The sequence below is a fragment of the Eubalaena glacialis genome, chromosome 18 (assembly GCF_028564815.1).
Source record: "Eubalaena glacialis isolate mEubGla1 chromosome 18, mEubGla1.1.hap2.+ XY, whole genome shotgun sequence".
In the NCBI taxonomy this organism is placed as follows: Eukaryota; Metazoa; Chordata; class Mammalia; order Artiodactyla; family Balaenidae; genus Eubalaena; species Eubalaena glacialis.
In genome coordinates, this window is record NC_083733.1 from 56,687,320 (window position 1) to 56,708,148 (window position 20,829).

The 20,829-nt window shown below is 42.4% G+C and overlaps 1 pseudogene; it reads left to right on the plus strand.

The window, feature by feature from the left end:
• Positions 1–3,265: 3,265 nt before the first annotated feature.
• LOC133077692 (galactoside-binding soluble lectin 13-like) lies at positions 3,266–19,071 on the plus strand (annotated as a pseudogene).
• The last annotated feature ends 1,758 nt before the right edge of the window (positions 19,072–20,829 follow it).

Sequence of the window (20,829 nt, forward strand, 5' to 3'; positions counted from 1 at the left end):
AAATTATTAAGAAAACATTTATTAGGAAAAAGAAAAAAAAAAACGGACAGACCTAACCCTAAGACTAATGGTGAAAGCGAAGCTATACAGACAAAATCTCGCCCAGAAGCATACACATATACACTCACAAAAAAAGGAAAAGGAGAAAAATTAATATATCCTGCTCCCAAAGTACACCTCCTGAATTTGGGATGATTTGTTGTCTATTCAGGTATTCAACAGATGCAGGCACATCAAGTTGTTTGTGGAGCTTGAATCCGCTGCTTCTGAGGCTGCTGGGAGAGATTTCCGTTTCTCTTCTTTGTTCGTACAGCTCCCGGGGTTCAGCTTTGGATTTGGACCCGCCTCTGCATGTAGGTCTCCTGAGGGCGTCTGTTCCCCGCCCAGACAGAACGGGGTTAAAGGAGCAGCTGCTCCGGGGGCTCTGGCTCACTCAGGCCGCGGGGAGGGAGGGGTACGGATGCGGGGCGAGCCTGCAGCGGCAGAGGCCAGCGTGACGTTGCAGCAGCCTGAGGCGCGCCGTGTGTTCTCCCGGGGAAGTTGTCCCCGGATCACGGGAGCCTGGCCGTGGCGGGCTGCACCGGCTCCCGGGAGGGGCGGTGTGGAGAGTGACCTGTGCTCACACGCAGGCTTCTTGGCGGCGGCAGCAGCAGCCTTAGCGTCTCATGCCCGTCTCTGGGGTCCGCGCTGATAGCCGCGGCTCGCGCCCGTCTCTGGAGTTCGTTTAGGCGGCGCTCTGAATCCCCTCTCCTTGCGCGCCGCGAAACAAAGAGGCAAGAAAAAGTCTCTTGCCTCTTCGGCAGCTGCAGACTTTTTCCCGGCTCCCTCCTGGCCAGCTGTGGTGCGCTAACCCCTTCAGGCTGCGTTCACGCCGCCAACTCCAGTCCTCTCCCTGCGATCCGACCGAAGCCCGAGCCTCAGCTCCCAGCCCCCGCCTGCCCCGGCGGGTGAGCAGACAAGCCTCTCGGGCTGGTGAGTGCTGCTCGGCGCCGAGCCTCTGTGCGGGAATCTCTCCGCTTTGCCCTCCGTACCCCTGTGGCTGCGCTCTCCTCCGTGGCTCCGAAGCTTCCCCCCTCTGCCACCCGCAGTCTCTGCCCGCGAAGGGGCTTCCTAGTGTGTGGAGACCTTTCCTCCTTCACAGCTCCCTCCCACTGGTGCAGGTCCCATCCCTATTCTTTTGTCTCTGTTATTTCTTTTTTCTTTTGCCCTACCCAAGTACGTGGGGATTTTCTTGCCTTTTGAGAGGTCTGACGTCTTCTGCCAGCATTCAGTGGGTGTTCTGTAGGAGCAGTTCCACGTGTAGATGTATTTCTACTGTATCTGTGAGAAGGAAGGTGATCTCCGCATCTTACTCTTCCGCCATCTTGCCCAGAAGCCCCCGATCCGATTCGTAACCACTGCGCCACCAGGGAAGCCCACGTGTGACACTTTTATTGTACCTAAGTTTACTGAAAGTCAATAAGAGCTTACTATTTCTGTTACAAAACTTGTCAGCAAGGAAAGTAACTGGATATGATGGAAGTTTTAAGTAAGTTAAATATAAATGAGATAAGAGTTTTGGGGTGAACTCTTTGGGAATAATTATGTTTTAGGAATGCCTCCTTAGAAATAGTCTCTACAGATTTTTTGTGTGTGTGGTAACTTGAAACTTTAGAGTTTTGCTAAATTAAGTTAAATGATGGAAATTCACTGAATATCCAGATCATTTTAAATAAGATAAAATACTGAAACATTAATTGATTAACAGGCCTAAGTTTACCTACTTTTGTCTACTTATGAGAGAAAAACTAAAGATACTTGGGTTTATTAGACACATGTTTTGTACCACATTGAGGAAAGAAATAATGCTATGAGAAGATGTACATTTCTGAAGGTTATAGAATATATTCATAAGTTTGCCGAACAAGAAATGCTAGTATATTCACAACTGCTTGCCTTTTGGCTTTCACTAGACATTAAGGTTGTTTTTTTTAAATTTAATATTTATTTATTTGGCTGTGCCATGTCTCAGTTGTGGCACGCGGGATCTTCATCGCGGCATGCGAGATCTAGTTCCCTGACCAGGGATCAAACCTGGGCCCCCTGCATTGGGAGCACGGAGTCTTAACTGCTGGACCACCAGGGAAGTCCCGACATTAAGGTTTTTAAGAGTTAAAAACGTAATGTATAATTGGAGTTACTAGAAATAATAAGGGAATCATTTCAGTATGCTATAAAGTCAGGATGTGTGTTTTCAGTAAAAAAAGGTATGAGAAATGGAAATGCATTTTGTTAAGGGGAAAATAATTGTAATTTGGTCCTAAAGCTGATTATTTCTAAATGGGAAAGAAAATAAGGGACAAACCAATATGGATACAGAAAGTTGTGGAAGGTTTGTAAAGAAGGAACCCTGAAGCATCTCTGAGAGAGATATTAAACTCACTAGGATTATTTTGAATGTTAAATCACATGGGAAACATTGTCCAGTGAGAGACAAGCCTTCTTAGGCTATACTTATGGTAAATGTTATTCATATTAATATAGATATTCTAGAAATTATATGAAATTTCTTTAAAAATCTGGTATGTGATCTGGGGGGACCTTCAATATGGTGAAGGAGTAAGACGTGGAGATCACCTTCCTCCCCACAAATACATCAAAAATACATCTACATATGGAACAACTCCTACAGAACACCTACTGAACACTAGCAGAAGACCTCAGACCTCCCAAAAGGCAAGAAACTCCCCACGTACTTGGGTAGGGCAAAAGAAGAAAGAAAAACAGAGACAAAAGAATAGGGACAGGACCTGCACCTCTGGGAGGGAGCTGTGAAGGAGGAAAAGTTTCCGCACACTAGGAAGCCCCTTCACTGGCGGAGATGGGGGGTGGGCAGGGGGGAAGCTTCGGAGCCACTGAGGAGAGCGCAGCCACAGGGGTGCAGAGGGCAAAGCGGAGAGATTCCCGCACAGAGGATTGGTGCCAACCAGCACTCACCAGCCCGAGAGGCTTGTCTGCTCACCTGCCGGGGCGGGGCGGGTGGGGGCTGGGACCTGAGGCTCGGGCTTTGGAGGTCAGACCCCAGGGAGAGGACTGTGGTTGGCTGTGTGAACACAGCCTGAAGGGGGCTAGTGTGCCACAGCTAGACGGGAGGGAGCCCGGGAAAAAATCTAGACCTGCCTAAGAGGCAAGAGACCATTGTTTCGGGGTGCACGAGGAGAGGGGATTCCTTCCCTGTCTGCCCACAGAAGGCAGAGCACTGCCTAAATGAGCTCCAGAGATGGGCATGAGCCACGGCTATCAGCTCGGATACCAGAGACGGGTATGAAATGCTAATGCTGCTGCTGCAGCCACCGAGAATCCTGTGTGCAAGCCCAGGTCACTATCCACATGTTCCCCCTCCCCGGGGAGCCTGTGCAGCCCGCCACTGCCAGGGTCCCGTGATCCAGGGACAGCTTCCCCGGGAGAACACACGGCGTGCCTCAGGCTGTTGCAACGTCATGCTGGCCTCTGCCCCTGCAGGTTCGCCCCGCATTCCAATTACATCTACCGTACCCCTCCTTCCACCTGGCATGAGTAAGCCAGAGGCCCCTAATCAGCCGCTGCTTTAACCCCATCCTGTCTGGGCGGGAACAGAAGCCTGAGAGCAACCTACACGCAGAGGTGGGGCCAAAACCAAAGCTGGACCCCGGGAGCTGTGCGAACAAACAAGAGAAAGGGAAATCTCTCCCAGCAGCCTCAGGAGCAGCAGATTAAATCCCCACAATCAACTTGAGGTACCCTGCATCTGTGGAATACCTGAATAGACAACAAATCAACCCAAAATTGAAGCGGTGGACTTTGGGAGCAACTGTAGACTTGGGGTTTGCTGTCTGCGACTGACTTGTTTCTGATTTTTATGTTTATCTTAGTATAGTTTTTAGCGCTTGTTGTCATTGGTGGATTTGTTTATTGGTTTGGTTGCTCTCTTCTTTTTTTTAAATTACTTTTTAATTTTTTATTTTAATTTAAAAAAATTTTAATTTTAATTATTTTATTTATTTATTTGCTGTTAATTAATTAATTTTTTCTTTCTTTGTTTCTCCCTTTTCTTCTGAGCCATGTGGCTGACAGGGTCTTGGTGCTCTGGCCTGGTGTCAGGCCTGAGCCTCTGAGGTGGGAGAGCTGAGTTCAGGACATTGGACCAACAGAGACCTCCTGGCCCCACATAATATCAGTCGGCGAGAGCTCTCCCAGAGATCTCCGTCTCAACGCTAAGACCCAGGTCCATCCAACAGCCAGCCAGCTCCATTGCTAGATGCCCCATGCCAAACAACTAGCAAGACAGGAACACAACCCCACCCATTAGCAGAGAGGCTGCCTAAAATCATACTAAGTTCACAGACACCCCAAAACACACCACCGGACGTAGCCCTGCCCACCAGAAAGACAAGATCCAGCCCCACCCACCAGAACACAGGCACCAGTCCCCTCCACCAGGAAGCCTACACAAGCCACTGAACCAACCTTACCCACTGGGGGCAGACACCAAAAACAACAGGAACTACGAACCTACAGCCTGTGAAAAGGAGACCCCAAACACAGTAAGTTAAGCAAAATGAGAAACAGAGAAATATGCAGCAGATGAAGGAGCAAGGTAAAAACCCACCAGACCTAACAAATGAAGAGGAAATAGGCAGTCTACCTGAAAAAGAATTCAGAGTAATGATAGTAAAGATAATCCAAAATTTTGGAAATAGAATGGAGAAAATACAAGAAACGTTTAACAAGGACCTAGAAGAACTGAAGAGCAAACAAACAATGATGAACAACACAATAAATGAAATTAAAAATTCTCTAGAAGGAATCAATAGCAGAATAACTGAGGCAGAAGAACAGGTAAGTGAGCTGGAAGATAAAATGGTGGAAATAACTGCCAAAGAGCAGAATAAAGAAAAAAGAATGAAAAGAATTGAGGACAGTCTCAGAGACCTCTGGGACAACATTAAACGCACCAACATTCGAATTACAGGGGTCCCAGAAGAAGAAGAGAAAAAGAAAGGGTCTGCGAGAATATTTGAGGAGATTATAGTTGAAAACTTCCCTAACATGGGAAAGGAAATAGTCAATCAAGTACAGGAAGTACGCAGAGTCCCATACAGGATAAATCCAAGGAGAAACATGCCAAGACACATATTAATCAAACTACCAAAATTAAATACAAAGAAAAAATATTAAAAGCAGCAAGGGAAATGCAACAAATAACATGCAAGGGAATCCCCATAAGTTTAACAGCTGATCTTTCAGCAGAAACTCTGCAAGCCAGAAGGGAGTGGCAGGACATATTTAAAGTGATGAAAGGGAAAAACCTACAACCAAGATTACTCTACCCAGCAAGGACTCATTCAGATTCGACAGAGAAATTAAAACCTTTACAGACAAGCAAAAGTTAAGAGAATTCAGCACCACCAAACCACCTTTACAACAAATGCTAAAGGAACTTCTCTAGGCAGGAAACACAAGAGAAGGAAAAAACCTACAAAAACAAACCCAAAACAATTAATAAAATGGTAATCGGAACATACATATCTATAATTACCTTAAATGTAAATGGGTTAAATGCTCCAACCAAAAGATATAGACTGGCTGAATGGATACAAAAACAAGACCCATATATATGCTGCCTACAAGAAACCCACTTTAGACCTAGGGACACATAACAGACTGAAAGTGAGGGAATAGAAAAAGATATTGCATCCAAATGGAAATCAAAAGAAAACTGGAGTAGCAATTCTCATATCAGACAAAATAGACTTTAAAATAAAGACTATTACAAGAGACAAAGAAGGACACTACATAATGATCAAGGGATCAATCCAAGAAGAAGATATAACAATTGTAAATATTTATGCACCCAACATAGGAGCAACTCAATACATAAGGCAAATGCTAACACCCATAAAAGGGGAAATTGACAGTAACACAATCATAGTAGGGGACTTTAACACCCCACTTTCACCAATGGACAGATCATCCAAAATGAAAAAAAATAAAGAAACACAAGCTTTAAACAACACATTAAACAAGATGGACTTAATTGATATTTATAGGACATTCCATCCAAAAACAACAGAATACACTTTCTTCTCGAGTGCTAATGGAACATTCTCCAGGATAGATCATATCTTGGGTCACAAATCAAGCCTTGGTAAATTTAAGAAAATTGAAATTGTATCAAGTATCTTTTCTGACCACAGCGCTATGAGACTAGATAGCAATTACAGGAAAAAAACTGTAAAAAATACAAACAGGTGGAGGCTAAACAATACAGTACTAAATGACCAAGAGATCACTGAAGAAATGAAAGAGGAAATCAAAAAATACCTAGAAACAAATGACAATGAAAACATGACAACCTAAAACCTATGGGATGCAGCAAAAGCAGTTCTAAGAGGGAAGTTTATAGCAATACAATCCTACCTCAAGAAACAAGAAAAATCTCAAACAACCTAACCTTACACCTAAAGCAGTTAGAGAAGAAGAACGACAACAAAACCCCCAAAGTTAGCAGAAAGAAAAAAAGAAAGAAAGATCAGATCAGAAATAAATGAAAAAGAAATGAAGGAAACAGTAGCAAAGGTCAATAAAACTAAAAGCTTTGAGAAGATTCTTTGAGAAGATAAACAAAATTGATAAACCATTAGCCAGACTCATCAAGAAAAAAAGGAAGAAGACTCAAATCAACAATTAGAAATGAAAAAGGATAAGTAACAACTGACACTGCAGAAATACAAAGGATCATGAGAGACCACCTCAAGCAACTCTGCCAATAAAATGGAAAACCTGGAAGAAATGGACAAATTCCTAGAAAAGTACAACCTTCCAAGACTGAACCAGGAAGAAATAGAATACATAAACAGACCAATCACAAGCACTGAAATTGAAACTATGATTAAAATTCTTCCAACAAACAAAAGCCCAGGACCAGATGGCTTCACAGGCGAATTCTACCAAACATTTAGAGAAGAGCTAACACCTATCCTTCTCAAACTCTTCCAAAATATAGCAGAGGGAGGAACACTCCCAAACTCATTCTGCGAGGCCACAATCACCCTGATACCAAAACCAAAGATGTCACAAAAAGAGAAAACTACAGACCAATATCACTGATGAACATAGATGCAAGAATCCTCAACAAAATACTAGCAACTAGAATCCAACAGCACATTAAAAGGATCATACACCATGATCAAGTGGGGTTTATCCCAGGAATGCAAGGATTCTTCAATATATGTAAATCAATCAATGTGATACCCCGTATTAACAAACTGAAGGATAAAAGCCATATGATAATCTCAATAGATGCAGAAAAAGCTTTTGACAAAATTCAACACCCATTTATGAGAAAAACTCTCCAGAACGTAGGTATAGAGGGAACTTACCTCAACATAATAAAGGCCATATATGACAAACCCACAGCCAACATCGTTCTCAATGGTGAAAAACTTAAACCATTTCCTCTAAAATCAGGAACAAGAGAAGGATGCCCACTCTCACCACTATTATTCAACATAGTTTTGGATGTTTTAGCCACAACAATCAGAGAAGAAAAGGAATCCAAATCAGAAAATAAGAAGTAAAGCTGTTACTGTTTGCAGATGACATGATACTATACATTGAGAATCCTAAAGATGCTACCAGAAAACTACTGGAGCTAATCAATGAATTTGGTAAAGTAGCAGGATACAAAATTAATGCTCTGAAATCTCTTGCATTCCTATACACTAATGATGAAAAATCTGAAAGAGAAATTAAGGAAACACTCCCGTTTACCATTGCAACAAAAAGAATAAAATACTTAGGAATAAACCTACCTAAGGAGACAAAAGACCTATATGCATAAAACTATAAGACACTGATGAAAGAAATTAAAGATGATACGGACAGATGGAGAGATATACCATGTTCTTGGGTTGGAAGAATCAACATTGTGAAAATGACTATACTACCCAAAGCAATCTACAGATTCTTTGCAATCCCTATCAAACTGCAAATGGCATTTTTCACAGAACTCAAACAAAAAATTTCACAATTTGTATGGAAACAAAAAAGACCCCGAATAGCCAAAGAAATCTTCAGAAAGAAAAACGGAGCTGGAGGAATCAGGCTCCCTGATTTCAGACTATACTACAAAGCTACAGTAATCAAGACAGTTTGGTACTGGCACAAAAACAGAAATATAGATCAATGGAACAGGATAGAAAGCCCAGAGATAAACCCACACACATATCTTTTTTTAAAAACATCTTTATTGGAGTATAATTGCTTTACAATGTTGTGTTAGTTTCTGCTGTATAACAAAGTGAATCAGCTATACATATACATATATCCCCATATCTCCTCCCTCTTGCGTCTCCCTTCTACCCTCCCTATCCCACCCCTCTAGGTGGACACAAAGCAGCTAGCTGATCTCCCTGTGCTATGCAGCTGCTTCCCACTAGCTAGCTATTTTACATTTGGTAGTGTATATATGTCCATGCCACTCTCTCACTTCATCCCAACTTACCCTTCCCCCTCTCCGTGTCCTCAAGTCCATTCTCTATGTCTGTGTCTTTATTCCTGTCCTGCCCCTAGGTTCTTCAGAACCTTTTTTTTTTTTTTTTTTAAGATTCTATATATATGGGTCACTTTATCTTTGATAAAGGAGGCAAGAATATACAATGGAGAAAAGACAGCCCCTTCAATAAGTGGTGCTAGGAAAACTGGACAGGTACATGTAAAAGAATGAAATTAGAACACTTCCTAACACCATACACAAAAATAAACTCAAAATGGATTAAAGAGCTAAACATAAGGCCAGACACTATAAAACTCTTAGAGGAAAACATAGGCAGAACACTCTATACAAAAATCACAGCAAGATCCTTTTTGACCCACCTCCTAGAGAAATGGAAATAAAAACAAAAGTAAACAAATGGGACCTAATGAAACTTAAAAGCTTTTGCACAGCAAAGGAAACCATAAACAAGACGAAAAGACAACCCTCAGAATGGGAGAAAATATTTGCAAATGAAGTGACAAAGGATTAATCTCCAAAATATACAAGCAGCTCATGCAGCTCAATATCAAAAAAAAACCCAATCCAAAAATGGGCAGAAGACCTAAATAGACATTTCTCCAAAGAAGATATACAAATTGCCAACAAACACATGAAAGAATGCTCAACATCATTAATCATTAGAGAAATGCAAATCAAAACTACAATGAGATATCACCTCACACCAGTTAGAATGGCCATCATCAAAAAATCTACAAACAATAAATGCTGGAGAGGATGTGTAGAAAAGGGAACCCTCTTGCACTGTTGGTGGGAATGTAAATTGATACAGCCACTATGGAGAACAATACGGACGTTCCTTAAAAAACTAAAAATAGAACTACCATACGACCCAGCAATCCCACTGCTGGGCATATACCCTGAGAAAACCATAATTCAAAAAGAGTCATGTACCAAAATGTTCATCGCAGCTCTATTTACAATAGAGCCAGGACATGGAAGCAACTGAAGTGTCCATCAACAGATGAATGGATAAAGAAGATGTGGCACATACATACAATGGAATATTACTCAGCCATAAAAAGGAACCAAACTGAGTTATTTGTAGTGAGGTGGATGGACCTAGAGTCTGTCATACAGAGTGAAGTAAGTCAGAAAGAGAAAAACAAATACCGTATGCTAACACATATATATGGAATCTGAAAAAAAAAAAAAAAGGTCATGAAGAACCTAAGGGCAGGATGGGACTAAAGATGCAGACGTAGAGAATGGACTTGAGGACACGGGGAGGGGGAAGGGTAAGGTAGGACAAAGTGAGAGAGTGGCATGGACATATATACACTACCAAATGTAAAACCGATAGTGGGAAGCAGCCGCATAGCACAGGGAGATCAGCTCGGTGCTTTGTGACCACCTAGAGGGGTGGGATAGGAAGGGTGGGAGGGAGGGAGACGCAAGATTAGGGGATATGGGGATATATGTGTACGTATAGCTGATTCACTTTGTTATACAGCAGAAACTAACACAACATTGTAAAGCAATTATACTCCAATAATGTTAAAAAATAGATGCTTCTAAAATTTATATGGAAATTCAAATGACCTAGTATATTTATAATAATTTTGAAAAAGAAAAAGTAAAGGTGGAACTTCCCTTAAAAAAAAAAAAGTCATGTACCACAGTGTTCATTGCAGCACTATTTTCAATAGCCAGGACGTGGAAGCAACAAGTGTCCATCAACAGATGAATGGATAAAGAAGATGTGGTACATACATAAAATGGAATATTACTCAGCCATAAAAAGAAACAAAATTGAGTTATTTGTAGTGAGGTGGATGGACCTAGAGACTGTCGTACAGAGTGAAGTATGTCAGAAAGAGATAAACAAATACCATATGCTAACACATCTATATGCAATCTAAAAAAAAAAAGATTCTGATGAACCTAGGGGCAGGACAGGAATAAAGACGCAGACGTAGAGAATGGAGTTGAGGTTATGGGGAGTGGGAAGGGTAAGCTGGGACGAAGTGAGAGAGTAGCATTGACATATATACACTACCAAATGTAACATAGCTAGCTAGTGGGAAGCAGTTGCATTGCGCAGGGAGATCAGCTTGGTGCTTTGTGACCACCTAGAAGGGTGGGATAGGAAGGGTGGGATAAGGAGGGTGGGAGGGAGATGCAAGAGGGAGGGTAATGGGGATATATGTATACATATAGCTGATTCACTTTGTTATACAGCAAAAACTAACACAACATCGTAAAGCAATTATACTCCAATGAAGATGTTAAAAAAAATTTAACATCTACTTAAATTCTACAAAAAAAAAATCTGGTATGTTCTGGTATAATGTTATCCGTCATAATTCTAGTTAAAATGTTGTATGTCATAGCAGTAACCAGGTTTCTTTGTCAATTGAACTGTAATCAGATCTTTAACCGTGCCTTTTAAAGTTTTTTGTCATTTATAGGCAATTATTTTTGTACTCTGACATTTTTGTGAAACAGTGCTTCATCTTGAAGAATATTCATAGGACTTTTTGACAAGCACAGGTTTCTGATAAGTTTCAGATCACAATTTTGAAGTAGTTAAGAAATTAGAGAATTCTAACAAATCACGATGTCTTCATAAAATTGTTAAGAAAAAAGAGTTAATTACATAGGACTGAGGGAAGTGGTGAGTATGGTTATAATTTTTATGGGTTTTGTCTTAAATATTACTGGTTTTTAATCTGTTTTTCAGATACAAGGAAACCTTATCCCTCAAGCTAATTATGATTTATAGCAATTTGGTAAATTATACCCTGTAGGCAGAATTGGAACATTCATCTTTTCTCTCTGCTGATCCCTCCTGAATTGGAAGCTCTTAGGTTCCCAGCAGTCTTCTCAGGTGAATAAGGAAGGTCACCTCCTGACAGGTGCAGAAATCTCAAGATATCCTGATGTCCTTGAGAATAGAAGAATTCACCCAAATCTATAGATAGTACAGGTGGAATCTGTGGCAAGCCCTTGGCATGGCTTTCCTGGCCTTGAGAGTCCTTTTAAGAGCTCACTCAGAGATTCCTTATAAAAAGTTAAAGCCTAGCTAATTTAAAAGAGCCTATGTCATCAATTACACATATAAAAATCAGGCCAATTGTATTGAAACCAGACTTACTTTACCCACAAATTAGCCTTAATTTTGCTATATTTGATAGAAATGAGGGTAATTTTAGAGAGAAAAATATTATGTTTCAGTGGATATTAAATTTTGATTTGGTTAATTGCGGTCTGTATTAACTGTCTAAGACTCACATCCCAGATAGCTCCTTCTTGTTACGTTACATTATTATAGAGTTTAATTGAATTCTTAAAGGACACTTTAAATTTACTTCTGAAGCTGATCACAGCAATCTGTCTTTGGATGAAGATCGGATACCCTGTGACCTGTAACCATGAGACTGTGCATACTGGAAAAGGCATCATTTAAAGGACTGTCTCCAATCAAGACAAAAGGACCTACATCAAGTACTCTTAACTAGCACATGTGCATCAAAATTGAAAGGAATTGACTCTTGAATTCATATTACCCAAGAAAGAAGGACCTCTGCATTGGACTCGTCTATGGAAAGAGCTGCTGACCCCAACTGATACCCATACCAGGACGAGAAGTAGACTACAGCAGTGGTAGGCAGCTGACCCAAGAATCTGGACCCAGCCTGTAAGAGCCAGTCTACTAATTTAATTGAACTGTTTACCAAATGTTTGTCTCCTTATAACATTGAAAGTTACTGTTTTACCTCTAACCATACTGTTGCTGCCAATGTTTAAGATGGAAAGAAAATTCTCTAGTGAAGTTGTCACAGACTATAACTACTCATGGCATGTAATCACTGCTTGCTTTAAGTCTACTGTTAAAAACACATGTATAGGGCTTCCCTGGTGGCGCAGTGGTTGAGAATCTGCCTGCTAATGCAGGAGACACGGGTTTGAGCCCTGGTCTGGGAAGATCCCACATGCCGCGGAGCAACTAGGCCCGTGAGCCACAACTGCTGAGCCTGCGCGTCTGGAGCCTGTGCTCCGCAACGAGAGAGGCCACGACAGTGAGAGGCCCGCGCACTGCGATGAAGAGTGGCCCCCACTTGCCACAACTAGAGAAAGCCCTCTCACATAAATGAAGACCCAACACAGCCATAAATAAATAAATTTTAAAAACAAAAACAAAACAAAACAAAAAACACATGTATAATGTTTCTGTGACAACTCTGTTTATTTATAAAAGGTATAGCCTATGAAATGTTTCCCCATTAGAGTATCTCTGAGCTTGTTCACTACGTTTGATTAGTTTTCCCCAAATGTGGATAACTAGGCAAATATATATATATATATACACACACACACACACACCAGAGGAGCAGCCTGTTTGGGGCCTATTGAACATTCATTGTACATCTGCTTTGGCCACTGAACATGAGAATGCATTTAAAAGTCAAAATGGCAAAATGGAGTGACTGTGGTTCAGGCATCCAAGGTGGAGCTGGTTGGCCATTGTGGATGTGATTTTAGACACATTCCTATTTTACTGAGAACTTGAATTTCCTTAACTGTGTCAGACTCAGGATGACACCAGTTGTTCTCAGAGCAGTGTCTGCTGCCAGCTGCAACCTTATGGTCTCAAGGTCTCCTCTTATAGCTATTAATTTTTTCTTACTTTGGGAATAGTAGCAAACAAGAAGGCTCAAGACATAACCTTCCAGCAGAAGGCACTAGAGTCTTTAGTCAGAACAGTAGTACATAATACAATGACTTTAAATTAGATTTTAGCAGAAAAAGGAGACATTTGTAGTGACCAGCAGTTCTTAGTCTGTATATATTAATACCACATCTGAAGTTAAAATCTACTTAGATAAAATTAGGCAGCTGGCTGCCTGACTATAACAGAAGTGCCCGGTTCAGAATGGTTTTCAGGCTTATTTTCCTGAATTCCTCAAGGAATGAGATCTATTTCCTCGGTTTATTAAAGTTCCAGTTGTCAGTCCTTCTCCTACTTCTAATTGGGTCTGTTGCACTAAAAGGTTGGCAGAGAGAATAAGGTCTTAATCATGCTAGAGTCAGATCCAAGACTTGGAACTTGGGAATATTTCCAGCTCATTGTCCATTCCCCAAATTGCCATAGGATTATGCAGTTCTAGCAGGAAGTAGCTCAGAGCAGTCATTGCCCCATTCCCTCAGAGATTTGGGACAGGAGTGGGGATTGAAACTGAGTCCCCCTGAAACCTAGTTTCCCTGTAGAGTTTATCATTAACCTCTCTACTGAAAACGTTATTCCCATTCTTGTCCCACACCTGTTCCTCTCAGGGTTGAGGATTATGAAAGAAAAGTGGGGGGGGGGGTTGAAATCAAGAAGGATCCTGCAGGGCCCTCCCAGGTACAAAAGCCCCTCCATGTTCCCTGTTTCTTGTTACAGAAAAAGGCTTTAATCTCCTAGGCCTTCTCTGAGTTCCAAAGAGCAGACTCAAGCAGTTGCTAATTGGGGAAGTGAGGGAATGCAGAAACAAAGGAGGAGCAATTGAGCAAGAAAAGTAATGATGGCTTAAGCAACAGTTCAGAGATAAAACAGTCCTAGTTCCTCGCCAAGTGATATATGTAACAATCTGATGCATATCTTTGAGTTGTTCTGCAGGAAGTAAGACCCCCACCCAGGTAGAGGATGGTGACTCCATGGACCACAAGAAAGTAGATACCAGACTGGTTGGAACCAGAAGGTTGATGATTAAGATTCCAGAAACATCACCCTGTTACTTCACTACCAACCAATCAGAAAAAAATCATGCACCCTGCACCCTCACCCCAAATACTGCCTTTAAAAACCCCTCCCTGGAAGCCATCGGGGAGTTCATGCCTTTTGAGCATGAGCTGCCCATTCTCCTTGCTTGGCACCTGCAGTAAACTCTATACTTCATCACAACCCAGTATCAGTAAGTTGGCTTTGCTGCAAGGCAGGCAAGTGGACCCAAGTTTGGTTGTGTAACACCAGTATCACCAATTCTTTGCCATTGTGCAAATTAGAAGAATGTGCACCTTTTAAGTGGATTCTACCTGTGGGGTAAAGACTTGGTAAGAGGCATGTAGGCTGGATTTTAGATCCACTCACCTCCTCACTCCATCACCTCTATTCCTGCATATCCTCTGCTACTGCTTCTTTCCTGGGCATTTCTCTCACTGAAGTTCCTGCTGTATCACAGACACAACCTGCTCAAGGACAGGTCCATAGGCATAGTTTGATTGAGTCTATTTCTGACACACACACCCCCCCCCACCCCTGGGAAACTTTGAGGCTTAGAAACAGGAACAAAGCCAGAGGGTGGGGCTGCCAGGAGTCTTATATTCTGCAACTCCAAGAGATTCACACACACAAATAGACACAGTTTGGAAGACCTGCCCTGAGGAAGACACAACGATGTCAGAGGAAAACGTGGGAAATTGTGTAAGATGAAAATATGTGCATTTCTATTTGGAACGTTTTACTGAGAGTTGTGTGTGGGAGAGAGAGACCCTGGGGATATATTATATGGAATCCTTGTGGGGAATCATGTGTTGAGCCTGGACCAATGTCAGCATTTGACAGTATCTGACTGAGAGTGAATTCTATTGAGACACTGTGACTTTGTGTGGGCGGTGGACCACTGACTGGGATAAGGGAGTGTGTGCATGAGTGCAAGGAGGTGAGGCTGTACATTTGTCTTCATGGCTCTGTGTGTGTGAGTAGAGCACACCTATGCATGTACAGTGAGTAGGAGTGTGCATAAGTTCCTTAGGGATTTAAATGAGCATTATGAGGAGGGGAGAGAAAACTTAGAAACAGTGTTTTCCTTGGGATCTGAATTAAGGCAGTAATGTACGTACAAGTATTTAGCACTCACATAGAACACACATATAAAACTTTGTGACAGGGATTGTTTCAAATGCTTTGTTATGTGAATTTCTTTTACCTCGTACCAAAGAAACATCACAGAGTCTTTTATATTGTTGAGCAGACAGCACAGAGATGTTAGGCAATAACATGATCAAGGTCACACGGCCACGGGGCTTGGAGATGAGGGCCACACAGGTGGCGTCCACAGCCTGTGGTACTAATGCTCATGCTCATGCTCCCTCACAGTTTTAATGAACATATAATCAAATATCTCACTTTCCTGAAAATCTCTCACTTAGTTGCCTTCCAGGGGTTAAGCTGAGGGTTTCTCAGTCAAAACTGAATGTCGGTGTAAGAAGTAAGGACAATTTCCTATTTTTAAAGCCCACATCTCCCCCTCTATGCAATACAGCAATGGAACACTGGCCATCACGGCTTCTAGGAGTCATGTCAAGAGCAGAACAACAGTCACTTTCTAGAGAAGCTCAAATCGTTTGTCTGTTAAAAAGTTTGTAGGACCAGTTGGGGAGCAAGGCTGTATCTAAAATTTGGTCAACTTGGGTTTGAAATAAAATTGTTAGGCTTCGGGAAGAATGGTGTAGACATTCTTGTCCTTAGCCAGTCTACTAAGTAAGTACAGCTAAGAATCCTGGCGTTATATATGTTAGACAAACATAAGGAGACTCTTACCCCCTTGTAGTACGTTATATATTTTGCTTACGTATTATACTTTTAAAATTACTGCATGTCTCTTCCAACTGCAATGTAAGCTCCTTGGAGTAGGATTTTTGTCTCTTTTTTCCACTTATTACTCAATAAGCAATTGTCCAATGAATGGATAGATGGACGAATAGATAGATAGAAGGATCCTTCTGATTGCTTTACTAACAACCCTCTGATTTGGGATTATGTTCATCAAATACTTTGTATATAAGAAGTTTGGGTTTAGCAGAGGTTAAATTTCTGTAATAAGGTCCCACAATGGCAGAGCTGGGACTCTTATCTGGGTGGTGTGTTCCTCCAAATCTAGGGTGAATAGGAAAATTGCCAGTAAAGATTCTGGAATAGATTTGATGTCAGAGAAAAAGTCAGCTGCATGGGATGGGCACCAACCTTATGAAGCAGGATAGCCAGGGAGCTCTTTGTTATAATTGTATCATTGTGGCTTATCATAGATTTTTTTTTTAAAAAGTATTTTCATATATTTGATTTTTTTTTTAATTTTTATTTATTTATTTATTTATTTATGGCTGTGTTGGGTCTTCGTTTCTGTGCGAGGGCTTTCTCTAGTTGTGGCAAGTGGGGGCCACTCTTCATCGCGGTGCGCGGGCCTCTCACCGTCGCGGCCTCTCTTGTTGCGGAGCACAGGCTCCAGACGCGCAGGCTCAGTAATTGTGGCTCACGGGCCTAGTTGCTCCGCGGCATGTGGGATCTTCCCAGACCAGGGCTCGAACCCGTGTCCTCTGCATTGGCAGGCAGATTCTCAACCACTGCGCCACCAGGGAAGCTCTTATCGTAGATATTTACATTGACTCTGACACCTAGAACTGTGATTAGATAAGGCATATCAGCATCTCCAGTACTATGAGAAGCTGCTTCTTGTTATCACGGTGGACTTTGGGTAGTGCAGACTGAACACACTTTTGGAGTCACGAATTCCGAAAGAATAGGGGGCAGGGCTCTACAGACTGAGAGAAAGGGTCAGGGATGACCCACCTCCTAACAGCATTTATAGGGCATCTTCTCCAGACAGATTCGCAGATAATCGGTTTCAACAGGGAAGAAAGTCTCAACTGGAGACTGTGGAATCCTTGGTATGAAGGATGGGAAGAAGGAATCTGATCACCTCTTCTTCTTGTGCCAGGTCACCTGGGCACAAATCATTGAATGAATATTGGTAGGGAATGGGAAAGAGAATGTGTATGTGTATCATGAGAATGATTGGATTTGCACAATTGTATGTCTTTTTGCCTATTTTTTCCTCTGGATTTGGAAGTGTTTGTATGTAATATGTGTATCTGTGCCTCTAAGCGCATGTCTGGACTCAGATGAATGTCTCCTTGTTGGAGGTGTGCTAATGTCTCTGAGCTGCAAGAGAAAACCATGTTATATATCCTGATTCTGCCTGGGCAACAGTGTGGGAGAGAAAACACTGGCCTTTCACTCACTGATGCATCCATCTCTTTCATAGCTGAACCCCTACCGACAGTCTGTTTCCCTGAGTGTGGGTTGTATGGTGAAGATGAAGGCAGATCTTGTTTCTCTGTGGGTGAGTAGATCCCAGTTTATGTGTGATGGAGGGTGAAGCACAAGGGGAGAGTGTTAGTTTTTAGCATGTATTGGGGACACTCATTGGAAACAGTTCAAGATTCTTTAATCACCAGAATGCACTGAGGTGACTCATGCAAAAGTGTGAGATTACACTGCAGGTGGGATTTCCTTTGTGTGTGTTTGTGTGATGTCAAAGTGAGAAAGGTAGATGTTTCTGGCATGGAGGTGGGAGGGGGAGGGAGAGAAGGGCTGTATTTGTCCCTGAGGAGGTTATGTTTTCTGTAGTAAAGGCTTGACTGAGGGAGCCATCTTCTTGTCCCTGCAGAGGGAACCCAGAATTTGTGGTGAATTTCTACGTGTGTCCTGAGGAAGGCGGCGACATTGCGTTCCATTTCTGAGTCTACACGAACAACGTGGTGGTGATGAACAGCTTCCAGGAAGGGGGATGGAGGGAGGAAGAGAAAGCATCTTCTCACCCCTTTGTGCCAGGGCAGCCGTTTGAGCTTTGATTTTTGGTGCTGGAGAATGAATACCAGGTGTGTGGGCCCTAAGGGGTGAGGGGCGTGGAGCACCATGGCGGCGGTGGGGCTGCTGTGGAGAAACACACAGAGTCCAACTCTGATCTGATCTCAACAGACCAATTTGATTCCATGTCCTACCACGTCCTTTCCTCCTCATAGGGCTCAACCACAAAAGCTTACCTCCCAGTCTGGTACCTGTCTTGTCTTCTCAACTAAAATGGGCCAGGTTTGTAGTTGCAGCTCAAACATCAAATCTCTCAATCCCTATTGGCCACCATATCTCATCGAAGACACTCATGTCACAGGCCAATTCTCCCCCAGTCCTCCGTGCTTCAGGGCCAAGAACATATCTCCTATGCATGGCAGAAGTCCTATCCCAGAGGAAAATCATTGAACACAACTTTTGAAAATTATTGAACACACTTTTTGAGCACTACCGTGTTCGCTGTGTAAGCAGAGATTCAGAGTTGAATCCCCTATGTCTCTTGCTCTCATGGACAATCAGGAATGTGGAGGGAGAAGTGCAGGCCCACTGTCATCAGGGTAAAGCAGGGATGGGGAGCTCTGGAGGCAAGGAAGTGGACACTGGGGGTTGATTCCCTACAGCAGTGTCATGGCAGGATTTCCTGGAGAAGGAGATATTTGAACTGCTTTGCTTTTACGGAGTAAAGAATTTTTACAGGCAATGAAAAGAGGAAAGGGAAGGAGGAGGCCTAATTGTTCTGAACTCACAAGCAAGATATCTCTTTCCGTAGGTGTTTGTGAATAACAAGTCCACCTACGTCTTTGCCCACCGCCTGCCCTCACAGTCGGTAAAAATGCCGGAGGTGAAGGGAGATATTGTGCTTACTTCAGTGGAAGTATGTTGAGTGGCAGAAGATCTTGCAATGAAAATATCCACCCCGTTACACTCTTTTATAATGTGCAGGATCAGAGCAACTCCCAGAAGATGCCAGGATATCCCCCTGTTGCCACACTTATGCTAATGATAATAAAATCTTCCTAGTATGAACCAGGACTTGGTTCTTGCTCATAGGGAAGACATCAAGGGCAGATTTGGCACAAAGGGAAAGTTGTCCCAGGTATGGAATGAGGAATGTGGTTTGGGAAGGGCCCAGGTGGCCAAAATCTCAAGTGCTGTCCCTGATATAGAGACAGAGTGAGAGTGTCTCAGGATGTTACGAAGAAGATGGACAGGTTTGGGGATGTGTAAGGAAGGGATACAACTTTGTGTATGTGAGCTTCTTTTCACTTGTTTATTCATTCCACAAATATTTATTGGACCCATGTATTAGTCGGGGTTCTCTAGAGAAACCAAACCAATAGGGTGTGAGTGTGTGAGTTTATACATGTGTGTACACACACATACATAATTATATATATAAAGAGATTTTTTTATAAGGAATTGGTTTACATGATTATGGAGGCTGACAAGTCCCAAGATCTTCAGGGTGAGTCAGCAAGCTGAAGAACCAGGAGGGTCAATGATATAGTTCCAGGGAATTCCCTGGCGGTCCAATGGTTAGGACTCCTCGCTTTCACTGCGGAGGGCGCGGGTTCAATCCCTGGTCCCGCAAGCCGCTCGGTGCTGCCAAAAATAAATAAATAATGTAGTTCCAGTCTGAAGTCATGAGGCCCGGGAAGAGCCAATGTTTCAGTTCCATTCTGAAGGCAGGAAAAATCCTCCCTGATTTTTGCCTAGCTGATCTAGGCAAGGTCAGCTTTTTTGTTCTCTTCAGGTCTTCAGATGACTGGATGAAGTCCACCCACATTAGGGAGGGCAATCTGCCTTACTCAAGCCACCAGTTCAAATGTTAATCTCATCCAGAAACATTCTCACAGACGCACTGAGAATAATGTGTAACCAAAGTACCTTGGCACCCCATGGCCCAGTCAAGTTGACACTTAAATTTAACCATTACTGCCTCTTCCACTAATATACCTTTATACACACCAGATATTCCAGTATGAAGCCTGTGTGATGCTGAGAGGACCAGAGAATGATGTTATTGGCAAAAGGAACTTGATACTGATGAGTCAAGGATGAAATCAGCCCTAGAGGGATGTTTGAACTCAGGAGCTGAATGTCAGGTGTTCAGGCAGACATGACTTAAACCCTGGTACATGGCTTTCCTGGTTTCTGTCTCCTCTCATTTAGGAAGACCTAGAAGCTTTCCGGGGTTATGAAGTGTGACCTAGGAAGCTGGGCCCACATCCTTCCAGACCCCTCCAGACTGAGGTCCTCTGGAGACAGATAAACCACAATCTCTGGATCTGATGAATCCCTAAGTTTCTGGGGACCCTGCCTTCCCACAATTTCCCAGACACTCCATACATAAAGGAAACCTGGTTGCTTTTGTCATCTTCAGGCCCTCTGAGCATTCTTCCCTATTTCTGTACCTTGGGAATAAACAATCTGTAAAGGAAATTAAGAAACCAATTCTTTTAGAATAGCATAAAAAAGAATACAATCCTTAGGCGTAAATCTAACCAAGGAGGTGCAAGACTTCTACATTGAAAATGACAAAACACCCTTGAAAGAAATTACAGACGACCGACCTCAATAAACGAAAAGACATTCCATCTTCATGGAGTGGAAGACTTAATGTTGTTAATGTTATTAATAA